This window comes from Dunckerocampus dactyliophorus, chromosome 17 (genome assembly GCF_027744805.1).
Source record: "Dunckerocampus dactyliophorus isolate RoL2022-P2 chromosome 17, RoL_Ddac_1.1, whole genome shotgun sequence".
In the NCBI taxonomy this organism is placed as follows: Eukaryota; Metazoa; Chordata; class Actinopteri; order Syngnathiformes; family Syngnathidae; genus Dunckerocampus; species Dunckerocampus dactyliophorus.
In genome coordinates, this window is record NC_072835.1 from 3,355,267 (window position 1) to 3,372,686 (window position 17,420).

The following is a 17,420-nucleotide window of genomic DNA, read 5'->3' on the forward strand; positions in this document are numbered from 1 at the left end:
CAAAATATTCTTATTTATTGGAAATTTAGTTTAAAAGTATGTCATTCATTAGTCACTGAGAAAGTAATAAAAAATGGCCAGAAAATCCCCTGCACCTCATGATACATTTCCAAAAGCAAGGATAATATCATGCAGAGCATATGACATAAACGACACTGGGAAATAATAATAACTTAATATAAACATGTCAAAATAGTATCACTTTAAAAAAGTAGAAATGAAGTCAAACTAAATGTCATTCATTAATCACTGAGAAATTCATTCAAAAAATGAAAAATACCCAGAAAATCTCCCCCTTTTGCACTGAATCTCAAGCACATCTCAGACCATTCACCTGAACGCCGCCAAGGCAAGCACACCTCCTCATATTCATGTTGAATAATTCACCAGTGTACACGCTCTGCGTGCTCTAATCTCCATGAACTACGACTGTGAATAATGAAGGCAGGAACAAGTCACACGGCGAGGAGGGGAAGGATTGGATCACAGCGAGAGGCGAGGAGGTGGACATGAGGAAATGGAGACGCAGGAAGTGGACAGACACTTGAGAGAGAGAGAGAGTCGAGTTTGGGTGTGAAAGGATTTCATTATTTATTCACCGCGTGTGCCTGAAGGTCTCCAATGATGCAAAAAGTGACTTTTAAAAGAGAGTCCCTTTATGAGCACAAAACCTAAGAAAAATCGATCATCTCCCTCACTTGTTTGCTCCACTTTTGAGAGAAAAGTAGCTCAAACTAGGGATGTCCGTATTTCATATCAGGATCGGAATCGGCTGCCGATACGCTGTATTTTGAAGGTTGGATAATATTGTCTTCCGCCGATCCAGTTGCCGTATGACGTTCATAACTCTGGTCACACTCCAGCACGGTAGGTGCGGTAATGCGCCTCAAAGCTGGTTGCCACTCGACGCCTGCCACCCGCGAGAAGAAAACGCAACACCTCCGTGCAGACATGTCCGCAGTGTACCGTGGTGAAGTTAGTTTCACGTTGGATGTTGGATATTCGGCTCCTCAGCTACAGCGGTAGTTCCCCCTCTCTGTGCCCGGACTGCTGCGTCATGGTGCGGGGACCTCGCACGGGAAGTGCCACTGTAACCGTTGGTTGTTTATACTAGGGACCGTCATTAAATTACTATTGTGTTGAAGAGAGTTCGTTTAAAATGTCATATATTTTAAATCTCATCACAAATTGATGTATAAACATGTCACATGATTAGTCCTACCCTAAAAGTATTTTGCACGCCCATTTTTTCCAGTTTTATCTTTTATTGGATGGACTTTAATTGGATCTTTTATTGGATTAGGGACCTGACTCACAGAGGTTTGTTACAAAAGCCAAACAATATTGTTGGTCATGCTGTGTAATAAAAAAGTACATTCAGTGATACTTTACTTTACTTGCATTATTTGTAATGCTGTGAAGAGCTATTTTCATAACCATATTCAATTCCTCAAATTCATGTTTGTAACAAAAGCTTATTATTAAAAAAAAAAAGATTGGTACTGGATATCGGATCAGCAAGACTATTAAAAAATTGGATCGGATCAGAAGCCAAAAAATGCTGATCGGGACATCCCTAGCGCAAATGTTCACTTTTCAAGTTCCATGAAGGAAAAACCTCATTACTCATGGAGGTGATACCGCCTCTAGCTAGATGAACCCGCCCCATGCGCTGACCCATCACTTGGTGGAGGACTGCTGTGTAAAAAAAAACCCCACAATGCCAAGTTTGATCATTGTTGTTAAAATGCGAGTGTAATGTTAGCACTTTTAGCTATACGAGCGTTGTTAACGTTTGTGTCCTGCTGTCCCACTCCTTCATGCTACGTTGTGATTAGGGCTGCTTAATTGATTAAAATATTTAATCGCAGTTAATCACACGTTGTTCACAGTTAACTCATAATTAATCGCAATCAATCGCAGATTGAAAGAAGTTTATATCTATAATAAGTGTACCTTTGAAAGATCATTTTAAAGTTTTGAATACACATATCAACACAAGACTGGATCATATGTTTGTTTTGATGCAAATGTTGTTGTTTTTTTACGGCTCGACACAAAATGGACCTCAATGTATCAAAAACAGGGCTGTCAAATGTGTGAAATATGCCCATTTTGCTGTGTTTTATGAAGAGAAAGGATTATATATATATAGGATTATATGCCGTATACTTGCATGTATTAGCAGCTCCCAATCAACCAAAAGTTGAAATCACGCTAAAAGCTAGTCTCTTTCATAGCAGCAGAACATTTGAATCCCACTTTCATCGTGTTATTATGAGCCATGAAGGGTTGCGTTCAAAGATACCACGGTAATTTGAATTCACATGTTTTGAGTGTAGATGTATTTCCTTTTTAAATACAGCAAATTGCACGTCCGCAGCAAGAGTTATGTTAGCGAGAGATAAGAATATCCATGAGATGTTGTGTCAGTGAATGCATCTCACGGTAGTCTAGTGACAAAGAGCGACAGACTCTGTGTGACTCGGTGGGGACGCTCGGTGGGGACGCTATTGTGTGTCCGTCTGCCGTCATAACGGAGAAATGTGGCTTGACATGATGCGCATAATTAAATCAGTCACCGCCGTTAACGCGCTATTTTTGACAGCCCTAGTATAAAACAAACACAATGTACACCAAGTAGACATTGGAAAGGTAAGCTGTCCATCACCCAGATATCATTCTCTTCAAGCAAATAATCATGAAATAAACATGACAAAGAAAGGTTATGCACTGGAGTGCCGTCAGGCTATAGCTTATACTTCGCTTCCAAACACTCTTTTACACACACTTTATCACACTTTTCTTAGTCTGGTGAAGTAAAGCAGCGTGGAAGCGTGACACCGCGGGTCATGGAACTTTCTGTCCTCTTTGCCGCATTAAATGAATTTTTGCAAAATGTTAATAAATTTTATATTTTTATACTTAGACATACATAGAAAACCTGTTTATGACTTTCTAAATGGGGGTTTTAACATTATTAGAGCCCTGCAGACATGAAATAACAACCCTATAGTCACCTTTACACTCGTATTATTCATTGTTTACCCACACTGAAACGCTTATGCTGCAGGGACTCGAGATGGCCGCTAGCTAGCGGCACGAGCTAACGAGCTAACCAGTTAGCCTCAAATTTAATTTCTTTTAAACTTTTAAGTAGGCCAAAAACTTACCACTTCCACACGTATTGGGAGAACTTTTTTTCACTCTGTCATGTGGGACAGGCCATGGCTGACTTCATGACTCCATGCAGTGTTAAGGTAATGTCCATTCATCCATCCATTTTCTATACCGCTTCATCCTCATTAGGGTCGCGGGGGCATGCTGGAGCCTATCCCAGCTGACTTCGGGCGACAGGCGGGGTACACCCTGGACTGGTCGCCAGCCAATGGCAGGGCACATATAGACAAACAAGCATTCACACTCACATTCATACCTATGGACAATTTAGAGTCTCCAATTAACCTCTTGTTCACTTCCATGGTGATGGATTTCCTTTGCTTTAGCGCACGGCTGCGTGGGAGACGCAACGACACGTAGAAAGTTAACCAATAATAATCTCCTTAAATTAAAGGCTCCCTGACATGATTCATCAACTCTGCTTAAACATGTTATATATTGTTTGTAATTATGTTCTACATTGAAAACGAACGGTAAATTCACAAAAATGACATTCATAGTTGATGGCGCCAGCCATGACGCACTCGCTCTCGCTGTTCAGGCTCGTTTCTGGAAGTAACGTCATCGGAAGTAACGTAGCCTTGGAGACACACAGCCAAACAATTCATCAGCATTTAAGCTACAGGCACCAACATTATTTAAGTGTCTAAATTGCAGCAGGCGAGATTTTGTCCGACACACTTGAGACTGTTACAAAATATGACAATATGAGGTCGATGGTCAACTTGGTTCAGTGTATTTTTCATCAAAATAGTAGTTGTTTCGAAATGTCGTGTTGCTGCTGGATGTTTATAGTATCTGAGTGATCCTGTGAATTTCTTTTCTTTTCCAAAAGAGGAAGGTTTAAAACAAAGATGGACGAAGCAAGTGCAGAAAACGAGACACAGATGGAAGCCCACCTCAAGTTTTGTTCTTTGCAGTGATCATTTCATTGATGACTGTTATGAGGGAATACCATTACAAGCAGCGTGTGGCTTGAAAGTGCGGTATAAACGCATTTTGAAAAAGGATGCTATTCTGCCGATATGCAGGAAAAAAACAAAACCAGAAGAACAGCGACAAAGTGCCACGGAGCTGAGTAATTCATGTCTTGTTTACATAAACACTATTCCATGGTAGCGACAAGGCTGTAAAGCATTATACATTTAATATTAACATCTTTTCACAGCATACAGTATGTATGTTTACTGTGTGGGGGCAGCAGCGACTGTGACAAAATACAAATAAATCAGGCTATAAATTCACCTTTGCGCTCAGCTGATTTAAAACAATAATTGAAGGTTAAGCCACTTAGCATTCTGTGTTTTGAAGTCGACCAATCTTCATCTCCGTGTTTTAAGGCTTTAAGTCCATGTTCTGCAAGTTCTCTATTTCATCTCCAAAGGTTTCTCCCTTCTTTTCTCCTCAAACTATTGACGCATCGCTCAAACCTTGGCTGTAATCACTGTAAACATCCTCTGTCTCGTACACCGCCATGTTTGTGTCTGAGTGATAGCACTCCGAGCGCATCCCTTCCGGAAATGAGACTGAACACCGAGAGCTAGCTGGCGCCATCAACTAAAAATGGCATTTTTGCGAATTTACCGTTCGCTGTCAAAAATTGAACACTGTAGAACATAATTAAAAACAGTATATAGCATATTTAAGCAAAGTTTAGCAATTGTTTCTTCTGTCAACACACAGAAATGCATGTGACACCATGCTTGTGCGTATGCAGGTCACTTCCTGGATGCTTTGCATTCACATTGCATTTGCTTTTTTGCATTTTTTTGGTAATGTGAATGACCACATAAAAAATTCCAAATCGGGCATCAAATCCTGCAGTGTAAACAAGCAGTCAAACAGCTCATTAGCATTAAAGCTGCAGGCACAAAAATGGGCGTGTTCGCAGTGGGGCTTACCAAGATTCAAGTTAAATTGCAGCATTGAGGTTAGATTGTGGCCAACACACTTGAGACTGTTAGAAAATATGACACTCTGGGGCCTTTAAATCCAGGATTTGCATATAAAAATGATGAAAATCCTTTTCGTGCCTAATAATTGTGCGCACTTGGTGCTGATCCGTCATGATGACGTTACGCTTATGAACTTACTCAGCATCCTTGCAAGGAGTCCAAGCAACACCGGCAGACTCGGAAGGGACTCGTTTCCCTTTTCTCTTTTTTTCCCACCCTCACCTCCCCCTTCTCTCTCTCTCTCTCTCTCTCTCTCTCTCTCTCTCTCTCTCTAAATCTCCATCTCCACGCCTGCTCTCTTATTGAGCGCGCTCACACTCCTCACAGTCACCGCCGTGCTGCAGGAATTACTGTTCCCCCCCCACCCCCAGTCCGCGCAGACATTTTGCTCATGTATGGGGGATGCAGGAGGAGATAATTAGATTGTAAAGAGAAGCTTGCGGATGAGACGGGGAGATAGAACCAAGCCAGACCTCCTTATTGGACTGTGGTCTTGATTTTGGATATTTTTGGGGGGGATGGAGGTGCGGAGGTTTGCTCTCGCGCTGTCTCCTCCTCCTCCTCCTCCTTCTCCATCACATATGCTGCTGAGGCTGAGGGGGGTGTTTGCGTAGGAGGCTTTTTATTTGCTCCATCATCCTCCAACAACTGGATGGAAGTGTGCGCTTGTTTGCGTTGAGGATTCAACGCCGCGGGAAGCTGATACCGTCTTTTTTTCCCTTACTTTAGTGTCTTCTTTTCAAATTTGACTCCTATCGTTCTGTGCCAGACTTTGAAGGCAGCACAGATCAGCCACCTGACAGCCAATCAGGCGCCGCTACCCTCCATGTGACCTGCAACAATTCATCTTATCTCTGAAGGTAAGCCTCATCTTTAAAAAAAAAAAAAAGTATTTACCTGCAATCCAGATTTGATTCATACACGCACATCCTGTATTAGATCTGTTATTTCCTTGAAAACAAAGTTTGCAAGGCGGAGGCGCTCTCAGTCTGAGCACCGCGGACAACGCCACCGTCTCCTCCAAGCACGCCAACGCCACGCTCCTCTATTTGATGCATAACTGCTCATAGTGCTTCTACACAACATTTAGTATGCTGTGTGTGTGTGGGTGTGTGCGTGTGTGTGGCCGTGCGCACAAAGGCAAGAGGGCGGCGGTAAGGTGAAGGTGAGAGTTGCCACATGCTGACAAAACGGCGTGACTTTGCGAGGCGCCGCTGCTAACCAGCTGTTAGCCATGCTAGCGTATGTTTCATCGTGCGTCTACATGTAATGTTGCAATAACTGGGCGGATCTTTGAGCTTTGTCTTCTGAAACCAAACTTGAGGGTTCACGAGGGTGTTTTGGTTGAACGGGTGATTTGTAAACAAAAACTCTCGTTTCTTGCAGCGGAGCTTCTGTAGTTCTCAGGGCATTCAATCGATCGCAGCGGAACTGTTCAGCTTCGGAGACAGCCTGAACAGTGACGTGGATGAATGAGAATACTCGCAGGCGAGCTTCTAGTGTATCTCAAAACAACTCTACTGAAGTCCTTTTTAGGATTTTACTCATTTTTCTTCCATTTCCAAGACATTTAGCTTTCATTATACATGTTATTACACCTTTTTATATTTGCTCCATTAATGTTTTGGTGACCAAATATGGTTCCTTGCCTAATAGTGTCTCTGAAAATGAATTGAGCACGTTTGCCTGATGATATCATCTGATAACATCATGTGATATGCAGACATATACAAGTAAATACACCAACATGAACCATGCAACTGAACAAATCTTAATGTTTACACATATTATTGCATATGATAGACTATATTAGTTATTAAATACATTGTGGCAATCAACTACATTTGGTAACCGAAAGATTTACTCATTTTTTATGACTTTTTTTCATATTTTTAGAGGAATCTTGACCATTTTTATAGTTGATAATATGATGATTCACATGATACTGTGTGATAAGTAGACATACAGTAAAACTCACTGGCATCTGAAAAAAATGTAATCAATCATCCAACTGAACAAATCTTAATTTCTCTGTTATTTATATGAATCTAGTGTATATATTACGGATTGTATAGTATTTTTTGTTATTTTATTATTGTAATGTTTATAAGAATAATAAAATATACAATTTTAGATTACTATTTGTGTACTATTTTCTGTAATTGGATTATTGATAAAAATTCAATATTTAGCACCATGTGACCAGGTTATTTGCTTGTTTATTTCTGTAATAATAAATGTAATATTATTATTTCTATAATTATATAATAATAATATTTCATGACATGTGACTTACAAGTTATTTTATCATTGTAGACTTATGGAATATATTTATAATTTATAATAATAATAATAATAATAATAATATACCGGTAATTTTTTTAAATTTATTTTATTATTTTTCATTTCTGTAATATTTATATTACTACTGTAAATAATAATAATAGTAAAATATTTAATACCATGTTTCTACAAAATTTTATTGTTGTTGTTGTTGTTTTATTGTTGTTTTATTGTTGTTGATTGTTGTTGATTTGTGTAATATATATATATATATATATATATATATATATATATATTAATAATAATAATAGTAATAATGCCAAAATATAACATTTTATATTTGCATCAATGTATGTAATTGTATTACTGACTTTAAAAAATAATACTCAATGAGATATTTGTATTTATTACTTTATGGCTACTCCCAGATAAGCTAAAATACCTTTCTTATAAATACAACAATACAATTTATGAATTTATCAAAGATATATGATAATTTATGGCTACTTAATTAGTACTACTACTACTAGTAACAATGAATCAAATATCAAATAGTGTGTATAAAGCATAGTAATGTACTACAGTGTAATCTTTTGATGGTTTGTGTGTAAAAAGGAGAAGAAAACAAACATTTATTGTGTCTCCGCCACAATGGGAGACAAGGCGGGGCTTGGGTTCCCATGGCGACACCCTCCAGTGACCCTCTGAATAACCTTGGCCCCCTGGGAGATCAGTCATACCTCACACACACACACACACACACACACACACACACACACACAGAGCGTGACTGTGTGTTTTTACTGCTGATGTTTCAACATGAGACCCTCGGCCATTAGAGAGCAGGGGGAGATGAAGGCTGAGGATGAGGATGAGGAAATATGAAATGATGAGAAAAGGAGGACATACGAAATTCTGAGAAAGAGGATGTTGGATGTTAAAGCGGTCGAAAAGCTGGCAATAAATGCAATTCCACGTGCACCTTTCAATGCACCGCAGGGAGGGGCCTTCATGATAAAGAGTGGGTGGGAGGGAGTGGGGGGGTGGGTATCCTCCATGATCATGTTAAACACTCACCATCGTCCTACTACACCCCTTCCCCCATCACGGCTGCACCCTTCATACACAGTACACCCCAAACCCCGCCCCCTAGCCGAGGTCAGCACGCCAGCCGCCCGTCAGCTGACCTCATCCCGCTGAGTGATTGGGGGAGCGCCCGTGAGAGGAAGTGGTGGATAAAAGAAGCAGTGGGAGTACCTGGAAGGATATTTGGCCGCTTCCATTCCAGAGAGCACCATTCATTCTATTGGAGGAAAAACCCCAAATAATAATCATTAGAATAATATCAAGATGTGAACTTGTATTATAGTATAGTAAGAAAGTACATCTGTGGAATGAAATTATGAAATATGATTTGATTTATCATGATAATGTTCACTTTTTAAAAAAATGTACTAATATGAAATTTAAAAAAAGAATAATATTTACCAAATACTCAACAGTTTATTTGGGTTCAAATGTAGAATTTCCCCATATTGGATATGTCTACATTCATAGCCTTGCTAATTCTTGTGATTTTTTCATTTAGTGAAGAAATGCATGTCATTTTTCAAGTTTGTGAATCAGTTATGTATAGGTGAATAACTGAAATAATGAAAACAATACCAAATTCAAAGAAATCTTCATTTTAGGGCTATTTTATTGATGGATTCCCAAAAAATGGCATGTTCAAAATGATTCATACCCTCGTCCATTGTCTTCCTTCAATAGCCAATTGCATAGCCTTTGTTCTTTAGCACTGCTTCAAGACGATTCTTGTTTGTGTCCATAAGCTTCCTGCATGTCTCCTGTGGGATGTTGGCCCATTCTTCCTTGGCAAAAGCCTCAAGATGGGTCAGGTTGGTCGCTTTCCAAGCCATCACTCTGGTCTTCAAGTGATGCCACAAGTTTTCGATGGGATGTAGGTCAGGACTTGGACTTGGCCATTCCAGGACGTTGACATCATTGTCCTTGAACCATTTCTTCACTACCTTGGCGGTGTGTTTAGGGTCATTGTCTTGCTCGTACATCCAGTTGTGGCCAAGCTGGAGTTTCTCAGCAGATTGCTTCACATTTTCATCAAGAATCCTGATGTATTCCTCCTTTTTCATGATTCCTTGGACCTTGACGAGATTCCTTGTGCCGCCGGAGGAAAAACATCCCCACAGCATGTTTCCACCATCCTTGACAGTGGGCACAGTGTTCTTTGGCCTGTAGGCTTCTGCTTTCTTCCTCCAGACATATCGAGCATCCATATGGCCAAATAACTCCAACTTTGTCTCATCAGACCACAGAATAGTTGACCAAAAGCTGGGATCTTGCTTCAGATGATGTCTAGAACAGGCCAGGCGAGCTTCCAGATGTTTCTTCTCCTGCACCTCCTTGCAGGACTTGCTTGATGGTGGACCGTGACACCTTTGTCCCTCCCCGGTCTAGTGTTTTAATTAGGGCTTTGGTTGTGGTCTGTGGGTTCTTGTTGACCTCTCGGCAGATTTTCCTGGCAAGTTCGGGTGACACCTTACGCTTCCTGCCACGCCTACTGAGGTTATTAACAGTGTTGAAGCGCTTGTGCTTGTTGGTGATGCTCTGAACGCTTGCCTCAGGGACCTCATACTGCTTGGAAACGGCCTTGTGACCCTTTCCTTCACTTTGCACATACAAGATGCTGATGGAGGTCCTTGCTGAGCTCCTTCTTCTTGACCGTGATGACCAGAAATTGAGAATGACCTGAACACTTTTCCCCGATTGATACTCTTCTGGAAAGAAGTCTTAGTTAGTTTTTAGATCAGTGTTTAACATTTGGTCAACAATATTCAGGTGTTTTTTGTTCCATTGTGACACCTTGAAGTAACTACTGGAGAAACATTACCACATTTGGCACATTTTATTTGAAATATTGCCAGGGGTATGAAGAATTTTGAACATGACATTTTTTGGGAATCCATCAATAAAATACCCATGAAATAAAGATTTCCTTGAATTTTGTATTGTTGTCATTCTTTCAATTGTTGTTCACATACACTGACATGCAAACTTGAAAAATGCATTCATTTCATCATTAAATGAAAAAAATCACAAGAATTAGCAAGGCTATGAATCATTTTGAGCACAATTGTATATATACAGTATATATAGATAGATATACACTATAGATATATAGATATATACAGTATATACCCCCAGGACACCATCCGTAGTCTCATTAGGAGCATGCCCCCACGTTGTCAGGCATGCGTACAAGCACGTGGGGGCCACACAAACTACTGAGAATCATTTTGAGTTGCTACAATGACATTTTAGCTAAATGGACCAGTCTGCTGCATCATTTCTTCACTTTCATTTTTGGGGTGTCTTTGATTTCCCCCCTCTATAGGGTGATCATTTTCATTTCTATCAAAGGATGTGGCATCATTTTGTTACTAATACATCACCCACTTATTATCAGGAAACATATTCAACATCATTTTTCCCCCAGTTTAGATCTGATGGGTTTTTGAAGTGTTCCTCTACCATTTTTTTGAGCAGTATATATATATATATATATATATATATATATATATATATATACACTGCACAGGGTGCCCCAAAAAAATGTATACACACTTTAAATAATTGTCAACTAGGTCTTTATCATAATTTGTAAAATTTTCAAAGTCTAATAGAATTTACAAACATAATTTTATTGTTTTGTCACTACCTATTCTCAAACTGACGTCCGTTCTGGTCCGGACACTACTGACAACGCGAAGCAATGGAATTGCACACATCACAGAACAACTTCCTTGGCATGTGCGCACATTCACGTTCAGTGGCTGCTCTCAATTCAGCGACTGTTGCAGCTCTCGTAGCGTAGACTTTGTCTTTTAGGTATCCCCATAAAAAAGGTCTAGTGGTGTGAGATGTGGTGAAGGCAGGGCGTATTCAAAGAAACCCCTCCTTCCAATCCACCTGTCGGGCAAGATCTCATCAAGGAAGGACGTAACATTGCGATGGTAGTGTGGTGGCGTGCCCTGTCTTGCTGAAAATAAGTCCTCATCTTTAAAGACTTCTCTAATACTTGGCATGCCAGACTGTTGCAGCAGGTATACATTTTTTGGGACACCCTGTATTTTAAGTACTTTTTTTTTTTAATTCCTGTTTGGAGATCGATTGGATTTCGCTAAACCTTTGTTGGCCACCGCTCGCTCTCTCCAGCATTGCATGGCATTGCAATTGTTTGTTTCTACTCCTGCTTGAATGAAAGGGTAAACTGTCCTTGAGACTCCCAGACTCATTTCATTCATCCGTTGTTGCCACGGTGATGCTTGATTAGCCGGTCTTAGTGTGTAACTGATCCCACGTCACATCCTGTAGGGGGAACCCTGGAGCAAAACAAAGTAATCCCTGGTTTATGGCAGTCGATTGGTTCCAGACCAGACCACCATAAATTCATTTAGTGAAATTTAGTAGGATTAGTAGGATTCAATATCAATAAATGGAATGTTTTTGTCGTTCTGGCAAAGAAAACCTGTTTGCCATCTTCTAAATATGTTTAACATTATTAGAGCCCTCTAGACATGAAATAACACCCCTATAGTCACCTTTACACTCCTATTACCCAATGTAGTAGATATAATCAGAGAAAATCAAACATATTAGACATATACACTGTATAAGATAGATAGACTCATACATTAGCAGTTCCTTGATGTTTTTTCTGGACAGCGTACTTCCTGTGGTGACAATACTCAGCCAGGTATTGTAATGACAAAATAAGAGTAAATAAGCCATGAAATACAAAATAAAACTTGCACAGTGGCACAGTAAATCTGTTCCCTAGGGGACCTTAGTCGTGGGCGGACAGATATGTGGTGAACAGGGAGTGACCTCAGATGTTCAGAGTTTTAGCTTGTGAAGGGACCCAACAGTAGCCCGTGTTATTATTAGGATTATTTTGTTATTATCTGCAAGTGGCTGGAGACCAGTCCGGTGTGTACCCCGCCTCTCCCCCGACGTCAGCCGGGATAGGCTCCAGCATACCCCTACGACCCAAATAAGGACAGGTGGTATAAAAATGAATGTTGTTATTATTGTGCCTGTTGCGAAATAATTCAAACCTGCAATAAATGCCAGTCCTGACGATTACGTCCTGTGAGATCCTGTCTGACCAAACAATTACTGACACCTAGTGGCCAGTGTAGAATGTTTCTTCTGCCTTGCATTTGTGTTTTAGTTCATTTAGTTTTTATGCTTGAAAATGCTTAATTTAGGCCAAGAATTAGTCCAATTTGTTTAAATATCGTTTGTTTATTTTACTAATAATAGTTTCAACCACTAAAAAACAGTATCAAGGGATGATTTATTAATGGATTCATTTTTGTAAAACTGCAATGGCGATGTAGCGAGGGATGACCGCGTACTTACTGACTTGCGTGAACTGATGGTTAAAAGGCATGTTGTGCTTTACTGCCATGCCTTCCATCAACAAGTTTGTTCAACTGCACAAACTCTTGATTGCAAACCGCCCACTCCAGAAACAGTGGAAAAGGCGATGGCGAGTTCATTCTATCAGTCTGCAATATCCCCGTCGCCATAGTAACCCTTTTCTACCTTTCCTTCAAGTGTATATGTTGATGCAGGACGCTTACATCCATCTTCTCATCCTCACCAAGATTTTTTTCACTATTCTGCACCCCGTTTTCTTTTTAAATCCATGTCATAAAGCTATGTAGACATAGGAAATAACACTGGTGGAAAGTGTAGCTGCTCCCCAAGTTTGCAGCTCTAATAGTGAGCGTGTTTAGTTTAAAAGGTGTTTTGAGGTTCTGTCAAGTTTTTCTCCATCAAACTCACCCGACTGGGGATTGGCTACCTAACCCTAACCCTAACCCTACCAACCTCCCACACCCACCATATTTAAAGTTAACATGATGGGGTTTTTTTTGTTTAAATGCTTTTAAATCTTAAATTACCTCAACCTGGGACCCACATTTTCCACTGGTCATGAAGTTGCAACCCACTTTTATTATTTATATTATTATTTACTTAAGTCTTTTTTTTTTTTCTTTTTTTTTACAGCTATTAAAGTCAGTTTTGTTATATATATTTTTTTATTTTTTATGCATTTATTTATTTAATTCATATTTTGTTGTACTTTCAAGTCATTATTTTTAGTTATTTTTAGTCTTTTTACACTTTTTAATTAATTGTTATTTTTTTATTATTTTATTTATACTTGGTATACTTTTTATTTTATTTTATTTTATTTTATTTCATTTTATTCATTTTATTCAAGTCATTTTTATTTAATTTATTTATTTTATTTTTTGTTATACCTTTATTTATGTCAGTTATTTTTATTTTATTTTATTTTACACTTTTCTTTAAGTCACTTTTATTTATGTATTTATTTTCATTCTTTTATTTAAGTCAAGCCAAGCCGATTTTTTTTTTTTTATTGCCTATGTCATCTGTTGAAATAATTCATGCACATAATTACGTGTCCAAAGTGCGTTTTAGGGGGATTTATGAAGGCATGTTGTCAAGGAAATGAGGAAGGGCACACCTGCATGCAAATAATGCATACATTCAAATTAAATATCAAGATTGCACTTAATAAGAGCACAAAATCAGATATTTCACTTATACCAAAGAGGAAGATGACCAAAATGTTGCTCAATTTGACTTGAGGAAAAGTCAGACATTGTTTTGGGCTCGCCGTCTGTGACCCACCCAGAACTTTTGTGTCCCGACCCACCAGTCGAGAGCCACTACTTTATGTAGCGGAATAACTGGTTCCAAAAAGCTAAATGCACAAATGTAATTATTTGATGGTTTTATGTTTTGAGTTGCTCTAGAATTAGGAATTCTACCACTGAAGGGGTCTTTCTGCATACCTGGCAACTTCTGCATTTTAAAATAAGGGACATTTTCTGGGAAATTAGGGAAAATACATGAAATTCTGGTCTTCCACCAGATTTTCCAACCCATTTGACTGCCGTGCTGCTTTTATTTTGAAAGCCAGACATTATCGGCTACGCGATGTGATACTGCTGCGCCGGCATTTCATGGTCGTGATGTGCGATACTGATTTCATTTCCGATACTATACTGAGTAAAATTCAGACTAGTATCGGCGATAGCATGTGTCTGGAAAATTATAAAAAGCAGCGTATTTCAAATCATTCTATTCTTTATGCTATCAACTAAGCATAAAGAGCGGGGGCTCATTTTAAAAGTGTCCACTGCAGAATTGGAGTAATGCTGATTAAAGTCAAGATACCATTGTTTTTCTGTATTTTTATGTGACAAGGCTTTTGGAAATGTATTTTACAGCAATTGCAGCCTAAGCCAAAAAGCCTGAAAAACAAATTACAGAAATCCCTCGCAGCTTCACTCTGTCACAGTTTTTCAAAATATATTAAGGTGGTTGAATATGGCCTACTATTAACATAAAAGAGCAAATTTCAAGCATAAAAATGGCTCAATGAAGTAAAATACAAATACAAGGCATTCAGAAGACGCATTCAAAGACGTGCAGTATTCTACACGGTAATGAGCGAGACACACAAGGCCTGGACGTGTTTGGCGGGACAACATGCTTTTATTGCAGTTTTGAATGATCTCACAACAGGCACACAATAATCCCTAACACAGGCTATTGTTGCTGCCCTGAGCTAAAACTGAACCGAAAATGTCACTTCCTGTCCGTGCCCCATTTAGTTCCACGGAGCACCGAAACACATTTACAGCAACACACATGAACACAAGTCTTATTTATGTCTTATTTTCTGTTATTATGTCTGTTATATTGGGTAATAGGAGTGTAAAGGTGTCTGTAGTAGTGTTATTTCATGTCTAGAAGGCTCTAATAATGTTAAAAACTGTATTTAGAAGGTGGTAAACAGGTTTTCTATGCTTACTGTGTCTTATTTTCTCTTATTGTGTCTACTTTATTGGGTAATGGTGTGAGGAACGGAGCGTGCCGCGGGTTGGATCCCAAGACGCGGGAGGCGACGTGCGATTTGGACAGGTGTTTTATTTCCAAATCAGCAAAAAGTGTAACAAAAGCAAAAGTACAACAAAGATGCAAAAGGACAACTAAAGAAGTAGCAACAAAAGGAGACCCGGATACTACACGGGAAAAAGGGTAGAAACAGAAAGAGCTACCAAAAGGGTAGGACGATAAACAAAAAACACTGCTGAATAATCTAAGCAGGAAGGCACAGAAAAACGCTAACGCTGCCGGAGTGGCCGCGCAGGTAACAAGGTAGGCAGAATGACTAGCAGACAGAGGGTTACTGCTGAGCGATAGGAGCCTGAGTCGGGAAGCGAAGGGCAACGATCTGGCAACGGCGAAAGGTGTGCTTGCTTCTTAAGTGCTGCCGTTGCCCATTAGTCCCAGGTGTTGCTCATCTGCTCATAATGGTGGTGTAGGGCGTGTACTGCAACAGAAACACAGAAGAGGGCAGTATCGCAGCACACGAAACACCACAAATGGGGTGTAAAGGTGACTTTAGGGGTGTTATTTCATGTCTAGAGGGCTCTAATAATGTTGAAAAGCGTATTTAGAAGGTGGTAAACAGGTTTTCTATGCTTAATGTGTCTTATTTTCTCTTATTATGTGAACTATATTGGGTAGAGGTGACTATAGGGGTGTTATTTCATGTGTGGAGGGCTTTAATAATGTTGAAAATTGTACAGTATTTAGAAGTTTGTAAAAGGCTTTCTATGCTCTAACTACAAAAATATTACATTTATAAATAAGGAATCCTACTTCACCGAAATTCACTTATCACCAATTAATCGCAAAAAATAGCCACAATGTATTACACTCATAGAAATGTTTTTTTTGTATGAATTCCTACTAAATCCTCATGAGCACATGCTCTTTTAAACTTGTGTGACAGTGAAATCATCTTAAAACGTTGCCTGTACAGCTAAAAGCTTTCTGATGGCCACACCTTGACCCTGGAACGGCTTTATTGACTTTACACGACATCCTATGGGGAAAAAATTGTTTTGAAATAAGTAGAATGAATTGAAAGTCAGGCAAGATGGATTGTGGAAGTTCTACTTTGTACAAATGTCCTAAAAAAACTCAGATTGTTTTGTGTAGCATGATAGATCTCAGCAAACAGATGAGACGCTCCAGCAAAGCAGACCTGGTGACCGCCGCTGATTTCATATCTGCTCAGGTTAAGGTCACGCTGCGGAGATATCACATTGTGCGACTGGTAGCAGAACTCAAAGATAGCAGCAGCGAGAAGAGCAGCGTGTGCAGACTACTTCCTACGTGAGCATCGTGGAAGCATGGAAGCGGCGTGACAAAGCGCTGCACATCTGGCCCACATGTTTAGTGGGAATGCAAAGCGAGACCACCGTGTTCCAGAACGCCCGTCCAGCAGACACACCGAGCTGCTTAATTATTCAAAGCCTAGTTTCACTTCCAAGGCAAGAGGATGTCACATTTTCAACAAAATGACTGACAGTGTTTGAGCAGAAGCAGAATGTGCGTCATGCTTTTATTTTGGTGACTCGCCAACAAGGTAGACGGTGTTGCTGGGATGCTGAGAGAGTTATTCGACACTGCAGATGTCACTGCCAGCTGGTTTAAACGCCGTACAAGTGTAAAAAGAAGTTAACCTCTGGTTAGAGTGAAACGTTAAAACAATAAAAACAGTCTTCCTTAACTTTCATGACGAATGGCAACACAGTAATCCAATGGAAAGTCACATCTGACAGTCCTGATGGTCACACGAGTGTCAAAAGATGCTCACATTGGTGTAAAAGTGTAAAAAGAAGTGAAACATTGGGTAAAGTGAAACGTAAAAACCATAAAAACAATCATACTTAGCTTTAATAGCGAACGACAACACAGTCATGCCACAGGAAGTCGCATACAACAAGCTTAATGGTCCCATACTGTAAGTGTCAAAAGATGCTCATACTGCTGTAAAAGTGTAAAAAGAAGTGAACCATTGGC

The 17,420-nt window shown here is 39.6% G+C and overlaps 1 protein-coding gene across 2 annotated transcripts in view; it reads left to right on the plus strand.

Moving 5' to 3' along the window:
• The first annotated feature begins 5,454 nt into the window (after positions 1-5,454).
• fam163ba (family with sequence similarity 163 member B, genome duplicate a) overlaps positions 5,455-17,420 on the plus strand; it is a 38,984-nt gene continuing 27,018 nt past the window's right edge. For both annotated transcript variants that reach the window (XM_054756188.1, XM_054756187.1), the window contains exon 1: positions 5,455-5,995. The gene's annotated coding sequence lies outside the window, so the exon portion shown is untranslated. The remainder of the gene's footprint in view (positions 5,996-17,420) is intronic.